General features: G+C 49.4%; 1 protein-coding gene across 1 annotated transcript in view; it reads right to left on the reverse strand.

The window, feature by feature from the left end:
• The window catches only part of LOC118020052 (calmodulin-binding transcription activator 1), a 642,738-nt gene that overhangs the window by 409,158 nt on the left and 218,866 nt on the right, over positions 1–14,714 (reverse strand). The window lies entirely within an intron of this gene.

Raw genomic sequence — 14,714 nt, forward strand, 5'->3', positions numbered from 1 at the left:
GGCAGAGCAGACAGAGGGAGAAGCAGGCTTCCAGTTACTAAGCAAGGAGCCTGATGCAGGGCTCCATCACAGGACCCTGGGATCATGACCTGAGCCGAAGGCAGACGCTTAAGTGACTGAGCCACCCAGGTGTTCCAGTAATGTTTCTTGAACGGATGGATGGATGGGAGAAGTAAAGAAATAATCAACCAACAACTAAAGAGTGACAGTCATCACTTTGTCTCTAACCCGCCAAGTGCTATGAGGGCAAAGAGCTCCAGGCCCTTTCTCTGCAGGGCTGTGCCCTGGGATGTGGGGGTCTCAGGCTATGCCCTCCCAGCCAGAAGACCTGCTGGCATTAGCTTCCATTTGGAACGCACTGATATCAAACGTCCAGATACCTTGGCATGTGGCAGAACACAGGTCTCCCCACAGACAAAAGCATGTCCACCATCCCCTGCTCTACCAAGCACGCCCCAGCTCTGCAGACCTGCCGCAGGGCAACCCTTCTCTTACCATTCAGCTGGGTCTGCACACATGATGAAGGTGAACTTAGGATTCACCGTTCCCACTCTGAAATGACCTGGGAGCTGGGCTCCTCCATCCACAGGCAAAGACTTTAATATTCAAGCCAGAAGCAGCAGCCCAGCGCTATCGAGGGATCAGAGCTCAATGTTCTCATATCGTGTTGTTCTCCTATGGGCCCTTCAAATCTCCAACCACACCATCAAACAGGACCTGCCCTTCCCGCAGCATCGCATCTTAAGTTTCTGATTATGAGTCAGATCCTGATGCAGGGCCAGTGGAAGAATTAGAATCAGAGACTAAATTATGGGCACGCTTAACAGTAATCCAGGTCCGCGGGCTCATGGTGAATGTGCTACGGTCCTAGTACTGTTCAGTGTGAGTGCAGTGCAAGCCCCATTTTACATTTCCTAGCAGCAGCGGTAAAGAAGTGAAAAGAAACAGGTGAGACTAATTTTAAGGATATATTCTATTTAGCCAATATGTTTAAAAATCTTTTAACACGCAATCAATATAAATATTAATGGGTTATTTAACAGGGCTTCTCTTTCCTATTAAGTCTATGAAATGCAGTGTGTATTTTACACTCCCGGCTCATAGAAATTCAGCGTAGGCACAATGCAGGTGCTCAATAATGACACGTGGCTCGTGGCCACGGTTTCGGACAACACGGGAAGAGTCTGTCTGCTCGTAGGTGGTGCATCAGCAGCAGGCACCGCGGCACTAACCCGAGCTGCCTGAGAACTTACGTGGACGACAAAAGGAAGGGAAACCTGCTTCCTGGCCCTCGCAGCCCCTTCCTCACCCTGCCCATATTGGCACTGACGTCAGGCAGCAGGCAAAGCCGGCAGGGGAAGCTGCCATGGCTGTTCCGAGCTCTGGGTGCTTGGCTGCCTTCACTGGTATTTATTTGGCTTTTTATAAACAAGAGTCAGACTTAATGCATTCCATTCATCATGAGGAAAGGGCAGTAATCCTAAGGCGATCTGTCAAACAGACGCTCTTTCTGTAAATAAATAAAAAGGTGACTGCAGGAAAGGAAAGTTACACTGAAACGAAATCTGGGGTTTTTTCCATTTTAGATCCATAAGCCAAAATATTGCTAAGGCTTTTTATAAACAAAGATAATGAGTTGTATAATTTATGTAAATTAACTAATGCTGCTGCATTTTCTAGAAGTAACATAAACTGCATTATTTATTTGACGTGCCTTTTGGAGTAAAAAATAATTGTAATTGGATATTATACCTAACAGGTTTCTCCCATTGTTTTCTTATTAGTATTCATGGTTTTGAACATAAAACACAGGATCTCTGAACACACTACAGGTGTGGCTTTCCTTCTGCACGTAGGAAAAAATACCAGAGTCAGACCCCTGACCACAACTTCTGCACCAGAAGGAAACCTTCACACGTGCTAGATACCATGGGCTTGGCTTGGTCAGCAGGTGGTTATTTTCAGCTCGTGAGGGGTACTAGTTAGTTGGCCAGCAGCCCGGGGGATCCAGCTGATGTTACTTTCCCTCCCTGATGTCCTCCCATCTTCACTGTTCAAAGTGTGAGTCCAAGTAGCTTCACTCCACTCAAAGCAGCGTCCGCATCTCCTGGGAGCTTGCTCTGGATGCAGTACCTCAGGCCCCCCTCAGACCAAATGAACCAGAACCCCCAGGGGGCTGGTACGCATGGTAAAGTTTGAGAAACACTTTCCTACATGCTTTGTGGTGGAGGCGCGGTCCCTTCCCAGACCCCACCTGCAGGAGACAGAGCTGCGCACAAGAGGGCACAGGGCTGGGTTCCCCCTCCCATCCAGCATCTATTCAACACACAATTACACTCTGCAATTCTTAATATTATCATATTAAGAGCATTAAAAATGCAAGAAAGGATAATTAAGCAAAATAAATTAAACAAGGATCTTGAAATACACAGCCTTGGAAATACTTTTGTTGCCTAAACGCTTGCAAACATCTGTTAGCTGCTATCATGCTTGCTATCCTTTTCTGATATTCAAAGCACAAAATATGGTCAAATACCAAATGTAAATAGCTCTGATTCGTAACCTTGTTTGTGCAGCAAAAGTCAGCCCTAAGGCAGAGGAAGGAACTCTATTGAAAGTCCACTGATCTTTGGGAGGAGCTTCTTGTTTGGGAACAGAGGTCACCCGCTGGAGAAGCCAACCTCATTCATTCAATACCAGGGGTGAGGGAAAACAAAAGTATCTCAGACCCAAAAGGAACGCAGGGTAATTTACTGAATTTATTTCATCTCATCTCCCTTAATCATGTAAAAACAAAACCCAAAAATGTTCTACATTCTGGTTTGTGTCCAACACAATGTGCAAACTAATTGAGTGTAAAAAGCGTTGCTTTGCATTATATCAGTTAAAGTGAGTGTAACGATTGCTCTTCCTACCCCCGAGCTCTGTTTCATTTCCGTTTTTGTTATAATTCAGTCCATTCACAATATGTCATTGCAAACACTATTTGCAAAAGAAAGTATAAAAAACAGATTCTTTATTTCTTAGTGCATTTATTTTCATTTCCCCTCTCAAGCGCTCCACATTTATACCGTGCTTCCATCTGGAGGGCTTAAAAAAGTTATAGACGAAGTTACTATACATAATGAGGCGCACACTCATCTGGTATTTAGCCCAAGAATTTTATTGCCAGGTGTTGTGAAAGGAAAAAAAATACAGGCAAAATACCGTGCTGCATCTCGTTTCCAAACATTTCATATCATGTCTGAAAGTGTTCATTAATTTGGGAGGGAAGCGGCTTCCGTGAGGCTTCCTTCACCACCTCCCAGGAAAAGGCAAATGAGGGGGCTCTGCCCGTGGGAGGCCGCTGCACCCCAGCCCCGGTGGGTGTCTAAGTGCCCCATGATGCACAGCTCTGCTCAGGGTCTGGGACCTGCCTGCCATCAACCCCCCAGACTCTGAGGGCCCAGCTCTCCAGCAAATAGAAACGGAGTCCCTCCCATGCTCAGCACTGGTGGGACAGAATCTGAGCACGCAAACAAGGAAGTGGGAGCGTGCCCAAACCCACCTCCTATTTCGGGGGCTCTGATTTAGGGCGTAAAGGGAAAACGAATCCCAGGAGAGCAGAAGAACCAAACGCAAGGCCACTGTACGAGACCAGGGAGCCCCTCTGTGCCCACACTTACATGGGGGCTGTATGCAGACTCTTTGAACTATTTCACAGCAATTAAAGAATTAAAGGTCAGTAGTGAACTCACTTCCTCCTGGATTGATTCGTCACGTGGAGAGCCAAGCAGGTTTCATTTGTAAGAAATAACTGCGAACAGTTCAGTGTGTGTTCTTTGGGGAAACTGAACTTACTATGGGATTATGCTGACAACTAGGTCTAATTCCATGTATAGAAGCACACAACAGAGTGAGGGGTTTAAGAAACATATCAGTGTTGGGGCATCACACTACGGAAAGATTGAATGTGTGATTGGGTTGCTCTGTGCATGGATGGGTAAAGAACCTGGGGGAGATCAGGAGTCTTGGGGTCCCCCAGCTAGTTTCCCACAGACTCCTACAGTAAAGATTATGGCATTGAACCATCTGTCGAATGTTTTGGGAAGAGAAAGAAGTCAGGGAGTATTTTGAAACTCAAGCTATCAGACAACCCTGATCCCTTCATAATGTCACTATGGGGCATGCGGGCTTGTCATTCTCAGTGGACGTCCCCCAGAAGCTCGGCATGCCCTCTGTCCTGAGGGGGCAGGTCGGACAGCCACACCCGCTAGGCCTCCCTGGTTCCGTGTCACCTGAGATGGGCACAGCTCCAGGGCGTGCCCATCCGCTGTCCTCGCTACAGATGCAGCTCACCAGACTGGATTTGCTGCCCATTGGCTTCTGCAAGAATGGGTTCAGGGCAACATCCTACATCCCACACGAGCTGACCACACTTCAGTCAGGGTTCTCAGGCCTCCCAGTCTCGTCTCCTCCTAGACTTAAACAAACCTTTTAGGACATTCCAAGCCAGAGGAACACTATCCTGGTCTCTGCCAGCATCTCAGGTGCTGAAATGTGCAGGCCTCAGCAGAGCTTTTTAAGAGCATTAAAAATTAGAAATAGGAGGATAAAGACATGGAGATTGAAGGACTCTGAATGCTAGAACAAGAGCAGGTCGGCCACGAGCACAGGATATAAGGAGCCAAAGGGAGGGAAAAACCACAGCCACTTACTCAGAATTTATGTTTCCATAAGTGAAACATTAGGATTCTCGTATGGAGAAGAAATTATTGATATGCATGTTCCCTTAAGGAAGGCTTCTCAAGAGGCCCATTCCAGATTTAATAATAATCCATATTCTTCCCCTGAAATGGCAAACGGAGTCTTTGATTTCCTTATCACTGCCGCAGATACATGAATCATTAAGCTGCAAACCAGCAGAGGTTCAGTTTATCACACACCACCTAGAATATTTAATAAAATAAATTCTAAATAATCAATTCATGAAGAGTCAACATCTCTTACACTTTCGTAATAAATGTCTACCTCTTGCATCCATCATAAAACTATACGTAAATTGTGGCAGCAAAGATGAAAGAGAAAGTCTCCGGTTTTCTCGTGCTGTCTTGTAAATACTTAAACATGGACAAATAACATCTGTACCCTCCCTACGGCCTCTATTCTAGGGGGATGTTGTCCCATCAAACACGGACAGGCTACTACTTTCAAATCACTTCAGGCCCGAAGATGCAGGGGGTTCAGCCTTCCCCTCTTCCATGAGAGCCTGATCATTGGACCCACCTACTCACAGCAAGGTCACATGCCTTTGGCTCAGCTGTCCCTGGACAGAGGAGCTCAGAGTGCATCACTGGGATTTGCCCTGCCCTCTCTACCGCACCATGAAGCAGGCTTATGGGAGAAACAGGACACTTCCCAACTGCCCTTGCAAGGGACATCATCTACCTTCTCCAGACTGAGAACAAACAGGCCTAATGCCACATGGACGTATTACCACAAGGAAAGAGAAAGAAGACATCCTAACTCCACCAGGACAAACATGATGAACAGCACTGTCTGACGTGACAGCATGTCATGAACAAAAGTGTTATTTCCTTACAAAATTATAAGCTGAGCCTGAACATTGTCAGGCTGCAAACATGAGTCTAAAAACATAACAGTGCTCAGATATGAGGCAAGTCCCTAATCATCCCCCATCAATCTCTCACCAGTTTCCATAGCACTCTGCTCCTTCTGGAACCTGCTGCCATAATCTAGAACAGGGGTCGACAAGCTACATCCATGGTCCAAATCGGGCCTTCACCCTGTTTTTGCAAATAAAGTTTTATTGGAACACAGTCACACCCATTCCTTAACTATCATCTATGGTTGCTTTCACACTGCGCCAGTGTGACAGAGACCATCTGGCTGGCAAAACTGAAACTGTTTACTGTCTGTCCGATGCTTCGCAGAAGAAATCCATCAATTCATCCATTCACTCAAAAAATGTTTATTAGGCACTTACTGGGTACCAAATGTGCAGCAAGTACCATGCCAAGTGCTGGGCTACAACAGGGGACAGAAGGTGCCCTGGGGGGTGGAGTTAAACAATGCAGGAACAGGGGGGAAGAGGGCCAGGGGAACCGGTGTGCTCCGCAGGCAGAAACCCGCTATTCCCTCTCCTTCACGGCCAAGGGCAGGACTGGTAGGCTCAGACCGTATCATCAGAGCTTTCAGCTAGATGTTTTTTAAAGGTGCTGGGAGTCAAGTAATGAATTACCAGACCAACTTGTAAAATTTTCCTTTGGACGTTTTTCTTAATGTCAGATTAAAACAAAACAAAACAAAACAAAAAACCCACGTGCCTAGGGCTGAGTCACCAAGGGAAGACCCCATCAGCAGCAAGAGAATGATTGTGCCAATCCTTTCCAAATGAACGGCCCTATCAATCATGGGAGGAGATACTAAAAGGCAGATCTTGGTTCAGTAGATCCAGGGTGAGGTCCGAGACTCTGCCCTTCTAGTGAGCTCCCAGGTGAGCCTGGCAGTGCTGACCGATGGGTCACATGGCCGTGCACATGCCCATGTGGCCCTCAGCTTTGGCATGAGTGAGATACGAGTGCTTTGCAGCAAGATGTAAAGGCATATCCTGAAGGCCATAAGGCGTTACAAGGTGTTGGAATGAAGACCCACAAAGAGGAAATGGAAGGTCTCTTTGTCTTGTCAGAGGCAAACAAGAACCAGAAAGGTGCTCTTTCATGAAATCACCAGCTTTCCGTCTATGGCGCTGGCCTTGCACCCAGGAAGGGCCAGCAGAGAGCAGTTCAGCAGTAGCAGAACCCCAGCAAGTGCGCAGAGGAAATGAGGAGACCAGAAGCAGCCTCCCCCCGAGCAGCAGGGTGAGTTGCTGTCCCCTTCTCTTGCTTATGTACTAACCCCTTCCTCTGCCACTCGTCCTGGGTGCACAGAAGGCTGCCACCACCCCTCCATCTTCCCCATGATTTTTGCTGGTCTGTAGGAAACAGACTGGGGAAACCTGGGCCTGATTAGTTTCCCCTGTGTCGGTGACTACCCCATGTCAGCTGCAGGGGTCAGCCGCGACTCTCCTAGGATGGGCTGCAGATTCGTGCCCTCTGAGCATGGACGGCACCCCACGGAGACAAGCCACAGCCGCGGATGACAGGAGTAAATTTCCCAGCAATGTCAGGGCATTGAAAGATGTGGAGAAGATCAATAATTTACTGTTCGGTCAAGTGAAGGCCAGAGATATTCTTTACCCAACACAAGCTGGTCATTTACCGAGGTGGGTGGAATATATATATCACGTTCTTAAAAGGCATCCCCAGCTTCTGGATGAGGCTGTAAATTATGCTTACAAAACCAAGGTTATGTGTCCTGAGTAACATCTAACTTTGCACCTGCTGTACGTTGGGGCCCAGTGGAAAGGCCCTTGGGTGAATTTTGACAGTGGTGTTCAAGAGTTTCCATTGTAATTGAATATACTAAAATTTCCATTCCTGTCCTTGCGGGCTAATCTGCAATCATGTTAAGGGACTGTTATGATAATAATTAAATACAAGTTCAGCATACCAAGTTGATATCTTGCTGCTCTACCTTCAACAGGGAGTTTCTAGCTCAATAGGGCTCAAATCAAGTTTAAAAAAGGAAATTGCAAAATATTTTACAAACTGTAATCTACCAGAGAGATGAGGAAGGCAGAAACTACAAACACGTCTCTTGCGAAATCTTCCTGACACCTCTTCAAACATCACTGGTGGGAGGCCTGCTTCCTGGGGGCAGCAGGCTCTAAGGGCAAGGCCTGGGCCTCTGGCAGTCCTAGTGACCCCCAGACTCTCTTTTCAGAGAGAGCAAGAGGGTCCCCAGGCCTGGCAGCCCTTAGGTTTGCTGGGAAACTGCCAGGAGTGTCCTCTCTGTAGCCGTGGCCAGTGTCCTTCCTGGTTTTTATGGTTCCTGCATCGATTATGTGTCTGGAGATAAACCAACTCCCTTCCTCGAGGCTTCAGTGAGACCAGCACCCAAGCAGCCAAATCTCTATCTGCAAAGACTCAACGGAAACTGCTCTGATGGTCAGAGGGTTGCCGGATAAAATACAGGACACCCAGCCCAGTGTGCGTTTCAGACAAGAAACAAATAAATATGTTAGTGTAAGTATGTCCTGGGTGATTGCATGGGACATACTTGTACTGAAAACTTATTTATTGCTTGTCTGAAATTCAAATGTCACTGGACATCGTGTGTGTGTGTGTGTGTGTGTGTTTACACATGCATGCACTAAATCCGGCAACCCCGCATAGGGAGTGTGAGCACACAGACCCTCATGCCAAAGTGAGCGTGTCCTGGAGGCTTTCAAGCTATGGTTTCAAGATGGACAGACGCTGACAATTCTTAGTGGGAGAGAGAAACGCAGCTCGTTGTCCCTCAATTTAGGTTGACATGGGAATATAAAAGGCTCCTATAGGACCCAGGTGACATCAGGGCTAAGAAGTGACAGCAGGTCCTGCAGGTATTCAGAGTGTTGGGGGACGAAATCCCACCCACTGGAGGGCGAGAGGCCTCCCGATCCTCTCGCAGTCTCCGGGGGCCGAGGGAGCCAGGTTCCTGGGCTGGAGGAACAGGGAGGGAGGGGCTCTTTCTCCTCTGACTGATGGGGGTTATAAAGAAGGGAGGCCCACTTGTACTAAAAGACCTTCCTTATCCCCCATCTCACTTGAGACCCGTGCTTGGGCACGTGGCGCTGCATCTCAAACCCCACACTCCCAGGCCTCCCTGGTCTAAGCACATGTCTTCTGGGTATCAAGGCATTTTGAAAGCCCATGTGGTCTGGTGATGAGGAAACTGGGAATTTGCAATCCGACAGAGCTGGGGTAGTATCTCGACTCTGTTACTGACCAGCTGGGTATCCCGGAAATTAATCACGTCTTCCACAAGGATGAGGAAAACGGCATTGTTTACTTCATGGGAATGTTGCTCAAGATGGTGCACACCAAGCGATGGGGGCTGAACAGGTATTCAGTGGGTGTTCAATAAATGCTGCCATACTTGTCATTGCTGTTGTTAACTGCCTTTGGTCAGGGAAGACAGAGCCTTAAGAAAAAGAAGCAAAACCGCCATCCTGGCCAGGCCTCCATGAGCTCAGCAGAATGTGAACCGAGGTTATTGCCATTTCAAAGCATAGCTAGTTTAATGTTATTTATTAGTTAAAATTTAATTATATGAGTTGGGTAGGGACATGTCACCAGGGATGCTAAGTAATTAGAAATTAAAGAAAGACTATGGATTCAAGTTCCTGAATTGATTCCACCAAAACACATCCAGGTAACAGGAAATTAGGTTTTAACGTGTTCGCGCACCAGCAGAACACGACACAAAAACTCAGATGATTAAAAGCCAGAAGAGAACTGAGTGAGATCCTCTGAGGGGCCGCTGAACAGGCCGGCTCGCTCCACTGGAGGCATCATGAGACCAGAGCACCTCAGCCACCAGCGCGGAGGCAGCAGGATCAGAAACCAAAGACCCGAGTTCAAATCCCCATGGGGATAAACATGTCTGACTCACACGACTCAACGGCAGGGGTGGGGCAGGGGGCTCAGATGAGGGGGTGCCTGTGAAAGCAGCCGGTCACTCAGCAGATGCCACTGCTCAGAGCAAGGGCCTGCGGGTGACCAGTCCAGACGCCGTCCTCCGAGAGGGGAAACAAGCTCATTCCAACACTCCAAAGCCTCTGGGGATAGTTACCACATCTCATTGAAATGTCCTCTTTTGTATTTCTGTAAGTTTTTCAAGCATGATGCTGCGTCTTACCTGCCTCCTCTATTCTTCCCTTAATAGGCCATCTAGCGCCTCGATACCAGATACAGACTTTCCTGTATCCAGAAAATACTAGGTACTTAATATATGTTTATTGAACTGGACAGGGTAGTGTCGAGTCCAAGAGAACACTTCCTGAAAAAAGGTACGGATGGAGGGCTATGGAAATGAAAGGGAGGGCATGATTACTTCCCGCTGGAGAAGGCCAGGGAAGATGCCCCGGAAGCTTCAGAAATCTCGATGGGGATGTGGGAGAACACCGGTTGGGAACAAGGAGGGCCACGCGGTAGAGACCGGTGGGTGCGTGGCGTGTCTGGAGGGGAATGGAGGGAGATCAAACACCACGGACCGGAGCCACATTAGCATCTACGAGAAGCAAGAAGTAGTCGTTCTATTCAAAAGCACATGGGGGCAACATGCAGACTCACGTGCCCCTCCGTGAGCTTCAGCTGCTCGGCCACCTTACCTCCTCCTTATCTCTTCCTAGCTATTTTCCAAACTTGATTTGGGCACCATACATGTTTGTGGCTGCCTATTTTAAATAGACTCCATCAGTTGCAAGCAAGATACCTATTTATCTTACGGCTGCAAGCAGAGCTGGAATGATCTAGCATCACCACGAGGCAGACAGTTACTTCATGCCCTGTTAATTCCTAATGCAGTAACTACAATATCATTCCTACTTTTGAAAGAGGTGCTTTTTTTTTTTTTCCTTTTTAATACGTGGCCTAAGTGTCCAAATAAAGAACATCACTTCTAATGAGGCTGAGTCCAAAAACATAACCTTATTACTGCCGCCGCTGGGCTCACAACAGGCTTCGGGCTTCCAGGCAGTTGGTCAAGAAGTCAAAGCGACTCTTCATTCTTTGAGGCAGTACAAACAGGTCAGCAAAACTAAACTTTCTCTTCGCTGCTACAAATTCCAATCAGAGGTGATGCCTGCTATTTCTGCCAGGCAGATGGCCCCAGGCCGGGGGTTCCTATCCACCACAGCACGGGCTCGGTGGGGAAGGATGTCTCTGTCCATGCTGCCTACAAGTGAGCCAACAGCCTCTGTACCATGACCACCCACTGGCTCCCAAAGCAGGACATCTGTGGCGAGGCATGCCTTATGATGAGAGGAGAGAAGGGCTCATCCCTGGGAGGCGAACATCTGGTCTGCGTGGGGCTGGGAGAGGTTCCGACACGGTGCAATTCTGACCACCTGTTGCTTTAAACCACGTTAGCTATGTTTCGACAGACTCTGTCACTGCTGATCGCCGTGTCCCACCCCTACCTGCTGCTTTCTCGCTCCCACCAGTCCCTGTGTTTATGCCACTTCTTTGCGTCTGAGTCTGCCTGAGGGATGCATCCTATGTGACAACGTCCGCGCGAGGACGTGCAGTTCCTCCAGCACATTCCTCCTGACCTGACGTTGGAGCTGCGGGCTTGAATTTTTTGTCCCCCTGTGAGAATGGGTCGCTGCATCTTCAATACCTATCACAGTATGGTGGATGGAAGGCATTTGACAGCTGGCTGATGGATGGAGGGTGTGTGCCAACTAGATCTGAAAACACCACAGACCCCTCCAGAACTCCCGGGAGCAATGGGCGTCAGGCAAGTGCTTTTGCTGTCCAACCAGGCGAACCTCGGCTCAAGGCCCGGCCCCACGCTGATTTGTGGCAGGACAGGGGGTGGGAGAAACCCTACCTGGGGCTCCACCTTTTCATCTATGAGATGGGTATAAGAATAGGTACTTCACATGGATGTTTCGATGAGGGTTGAATGAGATAGTAGAGCTGGTATGTAGACAGGGGATTCATAAGCCAGCGGCCACTGCTCTACTAAGTGCGGGGCTCCTGCCTGTTGTGGGAACCTGGCAGCAGAGGGGTCAGGAGGTAGACAGCCAAGTGCTGGCCTAGGTTCTGAAATAGCCGGCACTCTCAGGAGAGAGGTGTGGTGACGGGGCAGAGGACAGCGCCATAAGCTTCTGGGGCCAGAGAACAGCTCCGTGAACTTGAAAAGTATGTGAACTCTTCCGGCTTGGCCCAAAGACTTCACCCAGCTCACCTAACCCAGGGTGTGGCAATCCCGGAGGCACAGGGACACTTCAGATCTGCCCCTCTGCTCTCAGGGACTCTCCTCCCCCCAGAGCTCCTACCCCCATCAAGGCTCTAGAGAAGCAGGCACGAATCTACCTGGGGAGCAGGGCCAACCTCAGGCCTGCTGCGATTTCATCTCATGAAACGTTGACATCACAACCACCTTCTTTTTCCTCCCTGCCAACCTTTGTCGTCCCTGGAAACCTTATCGAGCTAGCTTCTCCATGGCTTACAGACAAGACAACTAATCGTGGACTTAACAGCTCGTCAGCTTCAAAAGCGGCTGCCCCCATCCTGTGCCTGGCTGAGAAAATCAATGTGCTTTTGAGCTGCCGTGTGTTCCTAGGGCCCCAGCCTCGGAGAACAAAAGAAGGTGGACTGCTGAGCAGTTCCATGGACAGGGCTGGAAGTTTTCCTGGCCTGAGGGAAGGCTTATAGCAAGTGATATGTTAAACGGTAGATCCGAATAAGTTTATCATGCCCTTGAACTGAGGAAACCAGCTCAGGTGGTAGAAAAATCACAGCTCTGAGACCCTGTGCAGGACCGTCTGCCACCCTCTGCTGTAGGTGCAGGGTCTGGACGTACTGAGTCGACGGGAACCACCTGATTGCAGCCACTGAAGGAGGAATCGGCGTTCCCAGGGGGAAGCCTCCTCCCATGAGATGCAAAACTCCGTATATGTCCACATGGCCATTTCCCAGGTGGAAAGAACCACCTGCCCCCTGTCCCCGGATGACCTCTGGGCTTCCCAGCCACCAGTCCAGATCAGAGCAAATGCAGGAAATGCCCAGTGAGATGCAGGGATGTTCTTGCCAAAGATGTCTTTCTTTGGAGCTGTTTTAAAATTATGCCCGTGGTAGACAACCCACCACAAAGGACTTTCACTAACATGATGTGCTCATCCCCACAAATAACTAAGAAAAGCCCAGTTCAAATTGAACGGGGTACCATCTATCATCCATCAGTGTACAAGAGGGTAGGGAAGAGACAGTAATTCTCAGTGCTGCTGGGCATGTAATTAGCACAGCCATTTGCAATGTCCAGTAAAATGCAAGATGCTCAGACCTTGTGCCCAGCCGTTCCAGCAGATCCGGGCTGCACACGTGGACAAGCCTGTTTCCTGAAGCACTGTAATGTTGAATTGCTGGACAGAATCTAAAAGTCCGCTGACTAGGGAGTGGCTCAAATGCTTCCATGGTGGAATACTATAGAGCAGTGGACACAGTCAGTGCTCACTGACTTACTCAGGGGAACAAGTCCCTGAGCTCCGTGGAAGCAGCCACCACACTTGCCCGCCCGAGGTGGCCCTGGCCTCCCTCTCGAAGAACCGGAAAGCAGGCCCCTTGTGTGGCCGACCAAGGGTCTCTCAGTCCCTCTCCTGTTCCCACTCCCCACAGCCACTTATGCTCAGCAAATCACAGAGACCCCTTGCTGTCCAGCCCCTTTCCTTCCCCTGGGTCCCAAGGGTCCCAACATCCCCCATACGGGGGTCTGCAAGGGAGACTGTTAAGTGCGAGCCGCAAAGAACTCCAAACACAAACATGGCCTAAAAATAACCACACGTCATTCTGGTTCCATCCAGTGACAATTCTAATTTATCACGTGAAGGAAGAAAATGAACACTGGCTTTTTTTGGCCCTGGGCTTCTGAGCTGCTGCTGGGGGAGAGTTCCACCCTGCCACTCGGATGACCGAAGTTCCTGACCTACGTATGACCGAGGACGAGGCCTGCCAGAGACCTGCGGGCACAGGGACCGTCTGTGCAGCTTTGGAGTGAGCTCCCGCAGACCCTGCAAGTCCCAGCAAGAGCCCCGCGTGGGTCCCGCCCACTCTGCTCCGTGCCCCCCCATCCCTCCAAGCTCCTGTGCCCTCGGGGCCCCCCGCAGCTATGGCTGGGCAGCTGGCAAAATCACCAGTCACCGTCCTAGAGCTAGGTCCAACACGTTCAGGGCGATCTGCATTTTCATGTCTCACCAGCTGACGAAAGCACGCTGTGCAAATAACAGAACGCGAGAGAACATACAGAAGCAGAATTTCTCGTGTCGGGGCTTTTCTTTGTTCAACATCATAAAGCATTGTTACTGGGTGTTTAAAAAAAAACAAAAGTTATCTCTCTCTGTGGGGTAATATAATAAAAGCCACTGGATGCTATTTTTAACAGCCATAAAAGCGCATGATTAATATAGAAAAAGTCATAATGACGAAGTGCGTCACAAAGAACGTCAGCCTGGAGTGGGAGCCATGGAAGTCAAGTGGGCTTATGGTCCAAGTGATCAATCCCGGCAGCCTGGGGGACACAACACACCAGTGGCCTCCAGGATCCCTCGCTTTCACCAGTATGAAATACCAGCTGGATCCCAGGCCAGCTTCTCAGCTCCTGGCCTGACGCAGCACCGTACCTACAGGGAAGATCCTTTACAAGGATCAGCAAGCAGTGCAGAGAAGTGGGTGCTCGCTAACTAGCAGGCCAAGAATGTGCCACGATTCACACCCTCTCCCTCTACCACTGTGGCACGTGGCTCAGGCCCTCAAACAAGGAAGGGACCCCAGGAGAATGTCTCCACAGCTGCCCAAGAGTGAGAGCCTGTGGTGTGACAACAACGGCAAAGAAACCAGCCTGCACCCCGTCTTCCCCCAGGACCCAAACCGAAGTTTGCACAGATCCCAAGACTTGTCCTGCAGCACCCACCTCCACCCCAGCCGCAAGAATCCCGCATGCCCTGCGATCCCATCTCATTATCTTTAACACCTTCGAGCTCCCTAAGGTCAGAACACCCAGAGGGAAACAGAGAGGCCGTCAGTAGAGGGAGACAAGCCAGGCTCTGGTTGGAGATCACCAGCTCC

This window comes from Mirounga leonina, unplaced genomic scaffold, assembly GCF_011800145.1.
Source record: "Mirounga leonina isolate KUSES-001 unplaced genomic scaffold, KU_Mleo_1.0 Mir_173, whole genome shotgun sequence".
Classification (NCBI taxonomy): domain Eukaryota; kingdom Metazoa; phylum Chordata; class Mammalia; order Carnivora; family Phocidae; genus Mirounga; species Mirounga leonina.